Source organism: Cryptomeria japonica, chromosome 9 (assembly GCF_030272615.1).
Source record: "Cryptomeria japonica chromosome 9, Sugi_1.0, whole genome shotgun sequence".
In the NCBI taxonomy this organism is placed as follows: Eukaryota; Viridiplantae; Streptophyta; class Pinopsida; order Cupressales; family Cupressaceae; genus Cryptomeria; species Cryptomeria japonica.
In genome coordinates, this window is record NC_081413.1 from 507506852 (window position 1) to 507520583 (window position 13732).

Below are 13732 nucleotides of genomic sequence, written 5' to 3' on the forward strand. Positions count from 1 at the left end.
AAAACCTCCGTCTATGAACTCCAGGATTTGCAAAGCAGTATTGTCAAAGATAATAAAGTGGTTAATCTCGATCATGACTAGGAACTAGGAATCTGCGGGGCAAGTACACAGGAAGCAGTCAAGTCGTTCTAGTTGAACATGGAGAAGATCAGAGTTAGGAGTAGTTTCACGCCAGAGGATATAACCAAAGTGGCTAGGATTGAATATATGGTTTTCATTGGAAATGATCAGTTGCCGAAGCACTCAGAGAAAATGGTGCAACATAGGTGGAATAAAGAGGTGGCAAAGGTGAAGCTTAATGCAATGAAAGTCCCAAGCCAATCAATGATCCAAGAACTCACAACTGCTCATGATGCTCACAAAGACAGAGAAGAGGGTGATGATGAGATATAACATAATGCATTCGCTTTGGGCTTGTTTTCTTTATTTTTAAAAAATAAAACATTTTTCATAGTTATGCAAAAACTTCGGGACAACTGTCCCAAAATACTTTATGTTGGTTTCGTAACTATTTTATCAGGGAGTGGTCGAGTTTTCAGGGAGACCCCCCCATTTAGTCTATAAATTAAGTAGAACCGATGGTAGACCAGGGAGATTTTTTTTTAGTAACTGATTTAAAAAAAAAACTGGAACGTGTGTTTGTTTTTGTATTTTCTTATTCCTAATCAAAGGGGGAATCAGATGGTTGAAATCTGTGGTGGGAAAAAGATTAGTAGATGTATCATTATGTCTTTGATTACATAAAGATATATGTATGAAATCTGGTGATATTGTTTTTGGGCAGAAGAAAAATCTGTGTATTTTGAATCCGAATAGATAACATGTCTTTGCATATGTTCATCTGATCAAGAAACAGTATTTGATTATTTCATTGCAGTTTTTCATTATTCCTCTGATGTTCTTTCCGTTGAATGTGTTGTTTACTCTGGAAAAGATTCATGTTTGTGGGTGCATTCATTTGCTCCGAATCTATTCGTCTTTATTTGGAAGAAGTATATTGAACTTTGTTTCAGTTACTGTAATTACATACTTTGAAAATTAAGAAGATAGTTTCGGTTATTTATGAGATATGAGGAAAGTTATAGCCTTTCATCCAAGAATGATATAGGCGGCCTTATACGCTTTATGGTTAAAAGCTTTCATTTGGATATAAATATAAAAACAAAAAATACTTTATGGAAAATCTAGATAGGGAGCTGTACCTAGGCAAAAATTCAGAGGGAGGTGATTGAACAAAAGCCGACCCAACTGTTCAGTGAACCATTTGTTCTTAAAAGAAGGTAACAAAGTCCTAAAATTAATCATTTAAATGTAAAGAGAAAAATCTGTTCACTAACAACTTCTTAGATTCTCCGTCCTTATAAAGAGAATGCCATGGCTTGATGTAATTCCAAAAATATTCTCTGAGGATAGCATAGTTGAATAGTGTCAATCCAAGGTGTTAAGATATCATGTTTTAAGTTTTATAAGTCTTTATTGATACAATAACAACTCAATATCATGGGATTTAGATCGTTATTAGATATATTTCAAGTTTGCCAATCTATGGTTTATGGGTTTGTGTTACTTGTTTTTAGCTTTCTTTTAATGAAAGGATTAAAATGTTGTCAATAATTAACAGTGAGTGTACGAGTGTCATTTGAACCAATAAGCATATTTGATGACAATATCTCTTAAGTGTTAATGTAAGGCATTGAGTAATTGTTTATTGGAGATTGGTGTTCTACTAATTCAAGTTGTTGATTTATACATTATTATTTATTTGGACTTTAAGGCACAAATTAGATGATACTTATCATGATGCTGAAATTTTAGAGACAAATTATGAGGGCTTTCATAGAGAACGTGTGGCCAAGAATAATGAATATTTATTACATCTTGGTTTGACAAACAAGCAAGTTGTAAATCCACTAAGTACTATATTATTTGTTTAATAGTGTTTAATGAAATTTTATAGGCAAGAGCTTTATGTATATAAGACATAATATGACATTTGGTTTGTTTTATAAGCAAGAAAAAGAGTGCAAAGAAAATGCGAAGAAAATAAAATGAAAGTAAATATATAATGCTGCCAACTTGTAGAAGCCAATAGATTTGCGATTCAACAAATGCAATTGGTGAAAAGAATAGTTATGAAAATGTGCAGCCTAATATAGCGCCACATGGTGATGTGCAACTTGATATAGCACATAGTGATGTGCAACGTCTTGATGATCTCTTAGCATAGAGTATAAGAGAGATGATTGAAAAACATGAGAACAAAGGAATAGTAAGTCTGCAAATGATTTATTCAAGATTAAAGGATTTGTTTGAAGTGAAATATGTAGAGACTAATACTGATCTACCTACTCATGCCACACGTGATGTGGCCAAGGAGCATGAATTTTTAGTTAATTGAAGTCATGAAGAGAGACCACTTGCATCTGGTGTGCCTTAGAGTGCACTTGTTGCATCTACAACGTTAATACAACTAGTGGTAGTAGTTTAATAAAATATGTGCCTACTTTTGTCAAAAAACAAATATTGAATCAAGATTACAGGGCAATAAGCCATTCTTGATTGAGGTATTGAGAGATGGTGAGCCCATTGGGCCAAATGTTGCTAGGTGGGCCTCTGAGTTGGGTGTAAGATGTAGGGTCTATTTGGATATTTGCAAATCAAATTTTGTAGAGCAAGATCCACGAAGTGTGGAAAATGTTTTACAAAAAATTAAAAATGCTTTTGAGACTACTAGTGGACAAATCTCTAGAAAAATACTACAAGCAAAAGATGAGACTTTTGATGAACAATTTTAGATTCAATTATAGAAAAACAATCTTGGAGGGAAAAGAGAGGTTAGAATCCACTCTATCTCCCAAACAATGGGAGGTATTGAAAGAAAGTTTTCATTCCAAAGAATATTTGACAATGAGTAACAAAGGCAAGAGAGAAAGACATAATGTGAGGTCTAGATATACATTTGGTTGAGGCGGGTTGCAAGCCAAAGTTGACAAATTTGGAGTAAGTGTATGGCTTTTTGGTTCAATTTACATTATCTTAATTATTTCAATTTTTTATTGAATTGACTATATGTTGAAATTGACATTGTATTATAGGTGGAAAACAGTAATAGAGAACTAGGTCCAGAAGATATTCCCAATTATATGGTAGAACTAGATCCTAGTAAATTTAAGAGTAGGATGAAGTTGAAGTCTAGTTTGTCAACAAATATTTTAAAACCATCTGTTAGACACCCAATCATAAGAGCCTCTCCAAATCATGTCAACTCAAATGAAGAGTACCAACATGTAATGAGTTGTATATACGGTCTCATTCAGAAAGTTTCACAGTTGGTTGCCTTCGGTAAGCCTACAGTTTTTGCACGGAATGACCATAACTCCATGGATTCATATGAGGTAAGAGGCTTTATCGATCTCATTTCTTCTTGTTTGGAAATTTTGTATACAATTTCCTCTTAATATGTAGATTGAAATCTGAGCATAGGAGAATCCAACCTAATTTCTATATTGTTGGCGTGATCTAGAAAATGTTCTTTTGGACAAATTTATAGGCTGCATTACTTACTTGACTATTGAATGCTTTGTATTTTTTTTGCATGATGGTTAAACAACATGCAGATCAATTTTAGTAAAGTAGCATGAAAATGAAAACGCCTTTATTCCAACAAACCTGCCAATATTGTAAGTGATCATGATGAACTGGATAAGAATGTGCACCACAATCATAGTTGTGATGAAAAGTTGAGGTAATATAATATTTGTTGTTAGTTATGTGTCCCAATTTTTTGTCATTCTTCATGCTTAAAATGTTCACAACAACGACACCATTATTTTTAGAGTTTTTTAATTCCCAATAAAATGTTCTAGTTAACTGCAACTGTCATAGATTTATTTTTACTTTTCTTTTCCTGCCTTGTAAACTGCAGTTCATGCAATACATAACAGCTTAGATTAGTTTTTTTTTATGTTTTAATTATAATCTAACTTCCATGCATTCGAAAGGCATGAAGTTTGCAATGTTTAGAACAAGCAGTTGGCTTCTTTAACTCTACTACTTTTAGTTGTTTGAATGAAGGCATTCAACTCTATTTATTTGCAAGCAATTCTTGATTTCAATATAGTTGTATGTGTTACATTTTATCTTTGTCTTGTTGTATGCAAAGTCTAATTGAGAGTAGTTATTAATGAAAGTGTTTATTCAATTCTTTGTTTCTAAAAGTGTTAAATTTGATTTCTAATTATATTACTAACATAGTATAAGTGCTAGTTTGTTTAAATCCTTTACTTTTCTTTTGGAGAAAAAATTATAGCTTTTGCATTCTTTACTTGACTTATATTAATTTTTGGATGATGATTAAACCACATGCAAAACAATTCTATGAAAGCAAAATGAAAAGAAAAAGGCCCTATGAATACACCTCTCTGCAAATCTACACAACTTCATGTCAATGTTGATAGTCATAATTATACTAAACTCGACAACCATGTGCATGATATTTAGAGTAGTAGTGGTGTTGAACTCAAGGGGAGTGCTATGAAACCATATGAAAGTAAGTACTATTCAAGTAAGTTAGGATAGTATTTAAGTGTAATTAGCTAGTATACATGTAAGATTATGGAAATAAGGGAGAACATATAACTTACATATGGAAGCTTAGAGCTTAGTTGTAATAGAGTGCATACATAGATTTTGACAATGCATTGGTACATCATGTTTGGGGATATCATGGTCCTCAGTTGGGGGGACTTTGATTGCCAATCCATGTCTCTTTCTTGAGTACTCATAAATTCTATCACTATTGTAGTCTTTCCCTCCATTTGTTTGTACCTTGCAACGAGTTAGTTTTTTTTTTTTTCCAGAGTAAAAAGTTGCTTCTTTATTAATCAACGGAATTAAAAAAAGCACATACAAAAACTGATTTGTCATTTTTTAGTTTCTTATAAATATTTATTGAATGTTTATCTATGTGTTATCGAATGTTTTATATCTCAATATAATGTGTAGTTTTTTTGTTTTTGCATAAATGTGATAATAAACTCCAAGAAAGGGATAAATTTATGGTGTTGGATCTGTTTGATGGTGTTGCTCATGTTGAGATTGGGTGGATTATTGTACATGAAGTCAACTTGAAAGGAATGGGAGATTCAAATGTAAATATTTTAAAGGTCACAAGTAACATACCCCTTGCTTACAAAGACAAAATAGAGGGAGCTATCTATATGAAAGCGAACAAAGGAAACTTCACACAGTGGCCACTAAAATATTTGCAAAAAATGACATAGTTGATGTTTATAATATACTAGCAGTTAGACAACTTGGCCTAATGTTTTATGTAGTGGTTTTAATGTGTTGTTTAGGGATCTTTATATATATATATTGTAAAGTGGAAAATTAGGTGACTTGGCAATTTGAAACAATGAAGGAGAAATCACCAAATCACCTATTTTCGCTTGGGGGAGATGATGCCTTTCCATTCAAAAGAGGGGGTAAATCCACTAGATTCAATCACTAATCATATTAGAATTGAATACTAAGTAGATTGATTGAAATGGGATATGTTTGACCCTCTTTTGTAAGTTGACTAGTTGAATTAAGACTAAGTGCTGGAAATGAAGACAAATATTAGAAAACGGTGAGCTACAGATTCGAGATTTCATCATTCACCTAGATCTGAGAAGTTTGAGATGATTTGGAGTTGCTCTACAAAATTTGTCAAAAGTAGCAAGGATCGTGTGTTCGGACTAGGACGCCCACCCTCTTGGTCCTCCAAACTTTCCACGCTTCGAAAAGGGTTCTTCTGTCTCTGTAAATAAAACTTAATTCCAGAGGTACAACTGTGCACATGCTTCCTGCACATAGAAGGAAAGGGAAATGTGTTGGGAATAGGGGTTTGCCTTTAGGTCAAACCCCAGTTCTGAAATTAACCAAGTTGTTGAAATAATGTAATTAAAATGACTAAAAGTAGAAATCGTCCTCTTTGAGGGGATGTTGAATTGACTGAAAATGAAATGCTTATACCTCCTTGTGAATTTTTTCTTGCCTCCACATGGGATTATGACCATGAATAGAAATGATGATCTCCTCTTCAATGCTTGAAATCTTGACTCTATTGCTACTCCAAAGCTTGAAGGAAGACTGAAAATGCTCAATTGCTCTTGAATGCTTGAATGCTTGATCTCTTGAATGCTTGAAGACCTCTTGAATTTTCCTCCTCTTCTATCAAATGAGAGGGGAAATCCCTCTTATATACTTCCCAGTAGGATGAATTAATTAATTTTTTGACATGAGCCGACATAGAGGGGTGTTGTTGACAAGTGTTTTGATACACTCACCAACAGTCAGGTAGTTTATGTGACCACTCACCACCTCTCCTAGAAAGCAATAAGTTTCGAGAAACTAACTACTCCAAGGTCTCTATAGTCACGTCTCGACGGTGATGGACAACTCAATGGTTGTACCTGTTAAGGGGCTTGTTGGTTAAACGAATCATAATAGCTTCCAATAACTTCATTTTTTTTGTATTTTATGATTTAAAACTCTTTTGAAATAAACTGCAAAGGATAGATCAAGGAAACAAGAAAATAAAAATGAAACTAATGCAATCACAACTTAATGAACTACTCAATTAGTACCCTGCAATCCAACAATCATCAATATTATTTAAACCAGCATTCAATAACGGACCTCCCATAAACCTGCAAAGCCAACAACCTCACAAATTCATGAAAATAATATCATCACAATATCGTCCTATCACAGTAATTCTCATATATCACTTACGTACGCAATATGATTCATAAATTAATAAAACATAAAACATAAAACAAGAACAAGTTGTTGATTTCAAACAATAGACATTACCAGACTACATAGAACAAATTAATAGCACATACATATAGATCAGGCAATCTATAAGCTGCTTCTTGTATTAATTTCAAATAATGTATCACAAAAATATTCTAATTCATCACAATCTACATAAAATAAGCTAAAATCTCTAAGTGGGCCTCAAATCATTAATTTGTGGACCCTAACAAATGAATTGAAAACTCCAATTTATAAAGTTTCTTGTCCTACTTTCTAGGAAATAACCCTAACTAAATTAAGCCCTAAAAAAGCAAGGAGTTGCAGATGACATGCAAGTCTATGCCTTGAACTCCAATTAACTATTACAAAACTAGGACTAGAGAATCGTTACGAAAACGAAGCTGCATGAGCCAAGATTTGGTAATCATGCAAAAACTATTCCATGATCCATGTATATGCTGATGCAATAGTTGAAGTCCCAGCTCTGGTGTCATGCAAAATTCCAAAAAATATGATGCTATCATTAGAAACTGCCTTTTTATTCTTTACTTCTTTTTATAGCACTTATAATTGCTAATGATGCATGCAACCACTTCCACAAGAGGATCTGCAACATGTTTGATTATAAACTTGTACTTCTTCAAAATCTCCTTTGCATTCTTACTCCCATCTTCTAATTTTCCTATTATTTCTGTAGCTTGTTGACATTGAGTTATTAAATACGTATATCTATCGATTAACTCAATTTTAAACTCAACAGGAGCTGTAAGATATTGCGCCACATATGCATCCCATTGACGAAGTACATTGCCTTCATCCATGTATCCTTCACTACTAAGACTGAGCCCAAAAATACCCAGCAAATATCCTACAAACCTTTCATATTTGTTCACTACACCTAGGAGAGGAGAACATGAATCTGTTATATCTCCCATATTGTTGAAGCATCTCAATCTTAAACTCCAAAATGTATATATATGATTACAGATTGTCAATACTTTCCCCTCTTAAAAGGTTCTCACCTAATATGATATTTGCTCCAAGGTTCAAAACCTTATTCAAAACTTGACACTGCTTACCAAAAATGTTAAGCTTCTGCTCCCATTGCCGAGAATGTGAAGCTAAAGTTGCAACAACCTATGTATCTCTCTTATATACCTCCATAGTATTTTGCAAAAATAATCTAATTTTGGAGGTATTTGCCTGCACCCATGCCTTTGTAGTGGCTTCCACCTTCCTTACCTCCATAAGTGCTTTCACATCTACTTCTAGAAGTGATGAGCTTGAAGGTAGGTTATCGTCCATCCGTACATCTAGGGGCTTGCTCATCTCTACTAGCAACTACTTATACTGCTCCAATTGTACCTTCACCTCAGAGTGAGAAGTGTGTTCCTTTTCTATTCTGCTTCTCACTACATTGGTTGCAAGCTCCAATGTATCCAATTCTCCCCATTTGGTTTGTTTACCCAATTTTACCTGTGAAACTTGGTATTTGGGGGAGCTCTGGCCTTCAGCTTGTGTTTGAACCGCAACATCGGCAACCACTTCACCAAAACCAGTTCTTGATAAATGATGTATGGTCTTGGCTTTGTTTGTTTTCCTCAGCTCTTCAGTGATTGCTTATTGTAGTGTCACCTTAGGAATTACCACTTTCTTTTTCTTCTCTAAGGCGAATCTTAACCATTGCGGCGTGTCATCATCCTTCTCACCTTCATGTGGTATGATGTCTGCAGTCACCATATGTACCTTTGGCTACTCTTCTGATTCATATTTTTTCTATTCTTCCTGTTCTGGGATTTGAACATCTTGGGTTAAAGTACCTGACTGAGCTTGGCTGGTTCGGAGAACAATATCAATATTTAACTACTGTTGATTATGCAACTCCCCTAACCTGTCACTTATTTCTTCCTCAAACTCTTTATCCCCTATGTCTGTTCCTTTTATTTCTCCTCCGACAACTATCTCTTTCAACAAATCCTCTTGGTCCTTTAGAGTTAACACCAATATCTCATCTTGTGAATCCTTAGGCTCATTTTGTTCCTTTTCTCCCCCAAGTGGTTGCTCAGCTAGTAAACCCTGTTCATCAATGTCCATGGGGTCAATCGGTGCCTGTTTCTTGAGCCTAGTAAACTTATTTTCTTTCTTCCTTTTCAGTCTTTCTTTGCACCAACTGTACCACAAGTTGCTCATCCTCCTTGTCCAAATTTGACTCAATGTTATGAATGTTGACCTTTTTGGTAGTAGGAATAAATGTTTGCATTAAGAGAGGAAATGTTGCTAATGTCGTAGCAAAAGTATGAGTTGGGGTAGACACAGGTGATGTCCCAGGAATGGTAGTGGTTGAGGTTTTCAAAATTGAGGGTTGTATTGTGGAAGTAGATGGAGATGTTACCATGGTATCAAGAGGAGGTTGTGTACTTTCATCAGCTTTTCCTTGCTCATCTTCCTCCTGAGTGCTTTCTCATGGCGTTTGCCCAATTGTTGCTCTGATAGGATGCACTTCTGCTAGTGGCACATCGCCTAACCCTTCTCTTATTGCGAAATCAATAGCCTTCTTCAAAATTTCAGCCTTTCTCATATGCTCCTTGACTTGCTTCAGGAGTTCCTCAGTACTTTTTTTAGGTTGGGTAGCTTCCACTGAGTCCATGGACGTATTCTTTCTAGAGCTAGACCTTGTCCTACGATCATACTCTTTATGAGCCCTTGACTGCGGAACACCAGAGGTTGATTCCTTTTGCTTCCCTTTTGAGGTGCTTGGTCTAATCCTCAAATTCAACCACTGTCTAGTTCTCTCTATAACATTTTAGGTGACTGAATCTATGTCTACCTCCTCCTGCCTCAGCCATCTTATTGGAGAGAGATGCATCTTATCAATTTCCTGCTCTTTATATGTATTAATTCACTATCATCCCTCAATTCTTTAGGGAAATTAGTTTCTATTTCAAAATTTATTATTTGTGGCACTGAGAGTCTAAAATAATTTTTCTCTCTGACTTCAAAACTGTCTTGGAGGTTAGCCCAAAAATCCTCCAACCTTGGCTTATGCCCATCATATGATTTTGGCATTATTCTCTTTAGTTTACCATATGGGTCATAACATTCCCAAGTATAATTAAACTCCCTTATATGTAGATCTTGTAGCTCTTTCTTTGTTGACTTTGCTACTTGAATTTTAGAACAAGAAAAATAACCAATCGAAATAGAAAAATCAACACTTCTCTTGTTCTTTAAAGACAACAAATATTGTAGCCCAAGCATCTTCCTAACATACTTAAAGAGTATTATTATGTCATTACAGTATCTAGGGGAGTAGTATGGGGCTCCCTATGAATCCACTGACCCTGATGTATGTGTAACGTTGGTTCTTAATGAACCAACATGCCCATTCCCTGATTATTGCCATGGTTTATGAGCTTATTCTGTACCCTGTATCACTTGTGAGTTTTATTATAACGGGGAAGAGGAAGGCATTATTTATTCTCTTGAAATATGTCTTTTCATTGCTCAGTGAGAGTTTAGTATAATACTCCCACACCTTCTTTTGTCCCTCTTCATCTCTGAGCTGACCTTCTTTTTGCAACCCTAGAAACTTGCCTGCTCGGGCAGCTACCTAGATAACATATGAGGTGAAGAATAATTTCTTTGTTCTATGCACATCAACCAATTACTTATGTATATTATCCGATAATATTTGAGCCCAATCAAAGTATCATTTCCTAATCAGAATAGTTGTCATGAATTGGAACATCCAAGGATGGAAATATCGGCAATCTATCTTACCGAAGGCCTTGCTCAACATAATGATTAGGTCTCGTTGTGGCTCTTTGAAATCAACCCTTAGAATGTCATTTGCCTTCAATCCTGTCTTTCTCTCCTCTTTGAGCCAATTTTCATTCATGTGTCTTTGACTAGTGATGGTATCATTATTCCACCCTCTTTGGCTTCATCCTCAGTTGTCAACAACATCTCTTCCTCCCTTGAAGGAATGCCAAATACAAACCCTAACATATCTGTTGACAAATTTATTAAAATTCTTCCTCGATCATCTTTGCACTTCCTAGTGTCTGCGTTATAGAATTGTGCAACGATCATGATGAATTCGGGGGCTTGGATAGATTGTGGAAAAATGGTAGCCTCTACTAGTCCTGATCTCTTAATTCTCCTTAAAGGGGCCTCCAACTTTGGCCTAACCAACTATGTCCTAATGTCCTCTATTTCAATGTGTCCGACTTTAGTATTCGTCACCCATTTAATTGGATCATCCAACTTGAAAGCATAAACCTACCCTTGATAGTGGTATTTCATGGTTGTAGGGAGTCTATCCAATTCCCCTCCTTTCTTGTTGGAGGTTAGGTCCATCTGATTGCTTTGATTTGCTAGAAAGAACCACAAATTAGCCTATCACATAGAAAATATATCAATAATATCACCACTTCAGGACTTAGGAGTTTCAGGGTGGGTAACTCCTATAACAATTGACTTTGGAACTCCGGGGGTTCGAGGTTCTGAGTTCAGTATAGGCTAAATTAATATGGCTCAAAACTCCGAGGTTCCTGGGTTCTAGGGTAGACAAAAAAATGGAGTTCGAAACTTCGGGGTTTTGGGGTTGACTAGTTAACATGGCTCATTCAGAAGTTTTTTCGAAGTCCCAGGGTGGTTTAAATGACGACCCAAAAGATGATCTAGAACTCCGAGGTTCCAGGGTTCTGAGGTTGGGGGGTAATTCATCGTAGAGAGTGATTCGAAACTCTAGGGATTTGAAGTTCCGGGATGAAGGTGTGGTCCAAAAAAGATCAACCTAGGGGCTCCGGGGTTCCGAGGTGGGTAACTACAGAGCCCAGAACTCCAGGGTTTGAAAACCTAGGGCACGCAAGAAGATAAAAAACACACAAAATGAGGAAAACAAAAAAGAAAACACAAAGAGCGATAAAAGCCACCAACCTGGGAGAAGAAAACCCACGAGGAAGTCAACAACACAGAGGCGTGAAGTTGGGATATCATAGTTGGGAGGCTAGAAAACTTGAATGCACAAATGAGCTTAAATAAGTTTATTTCTCCTATTTATACCCCCTGATACTTCATCCATATAGTCACCTTAAACACAACCTCGGGAGTCCGGGGTTCCATAATTTTGAGATGGAAAACATGAAAACTGAAAGCACACCTCGGAACTCCGTGGTTCTGGGGTTCCGAGGTAAAACACACACACACACAAAAGAACTCACCTCAGGACTCCAGGGTTCCAAGGTAAAAATAGAACAACACATCGGGACTCTGGGGTTCCGAGGTGAAAACAAGACAAAAATAGAACACAAAGAACTTGGAATTCTGGGACTTTGAGATTCCGAGGCTTCCATAAAAAGAATAAGGAAAGACCTCAGGACTCCGAGATTCCATGGTTCCGAGGTTCCGCAAAACAGAAACAAAAGCCAACCTCAAAACTTTAGGGTTCTGAGGTGAAATTAAAAAACCAAGCAAAGAGCATCCCGAGACTCCGAGGTTCCGAGGTGCAAAAAGGCAAAAAAACATAAAACTAAAACAAAAGAGAGGGGACCCATATTTTCAATATGCAGGGCATAATAAATGGTGACTATCTGGGAAAAATGAATCTAGGCATTTTAGAACTTCAGATTCTCTGATATAACTTGACGCCTAAGGCTACTATCATTTAGAATGACGTATAACAGTGAAATGATGAACGAACTAATGAACAAACAATCGAGTCCAGAACTGAACAAGATTTAACTCTTGAGTGTGTGTTGATGATTTATTACTCCGTCATTTTGAATAATGAAGATAAACAAAGGAAATTGGGCCCAAGCTATGTAGGTGAAGTCAATCAATGTATTTCATGCAAGGCCATCCTGGGCATTGCTCTGCTGCTAGCCAGGAATCCATAGCCCCGACATAGATACCTCTGGCCCTCGTCAAGCAGTGCTCCACTGCTAGCCAGGTGTCCATAGCCTCGATGGAGATTAGTTGAAAAACCCAAGTTTATTTGCTTTAAGTGAATCATTTATTTTGTTTATTTCTCTTGGTAGATAATTTTTCTCATAGAATACAAAAGGGTTATTTCTTTGTAACTTTTAAGAAACTTTCAAACATTAAAGTCCAATTATTGGGTTGGGAGCCACAATGGATGACATGAAACATCTTGACTTCTGATTTTTCACTTGGAAATAAGTTCATTTGATATCTTACAAAATTTTCTGATGTAGCTTAGTGTGATAGTAGTGCTGAGTAATAAGGTTATCCTTTTCCAATTGAGAGTCAAGAACTAAAATCATATTTAAACTATTATATACCACCTTGGACGAGTGTAGACAAAAAATTCAAAATTAACCAAATAATAATGAAGCTGTAAAGAGCAAAGAGTCGAAATCTCTCAAATTTGGCAACCTGTTATGCAAAGAACACCTATCCTTTAGAGTCCTTGAGAATAAACATGTATCCCAACAAAGAAAAACGAAACAAACAAACGAAAACCAACGAACCTAAGAAAACAAACACGCAGCAAAAAGCGGAAACATGTAACAAAGGAAATAAAATAGCTAAACTACTATAGTACAAAAGATCGAGCTCCTTTGAGAGTTAATCAAAATAATGCTTGAGGAACTGACCATTGAGGGGAAATGGTACAAGTTCTCCTATCAAAGAGCTCAACCTAAAAGTGTTCTCTCCTAAAATTTCAGCAATCTGATAAGGACCTAACCATAACTTCTCAAATTTATGGTGATCACCCTTCTTTTCTTTAGCCTTGTCCCATAACAGAACTAAGTCAGAGATTCGAAAAGCTTTCACCTTGGCTCTTTTGTCAAACCATCGCTTAACAACTGCTTGATGCTTAGTGAAGTGTTGCAGGGTATTTATCCTTTTCTCATCAAGTTTTAATAGATTCAGGAGACGAACTTCCACCTAGACCTCA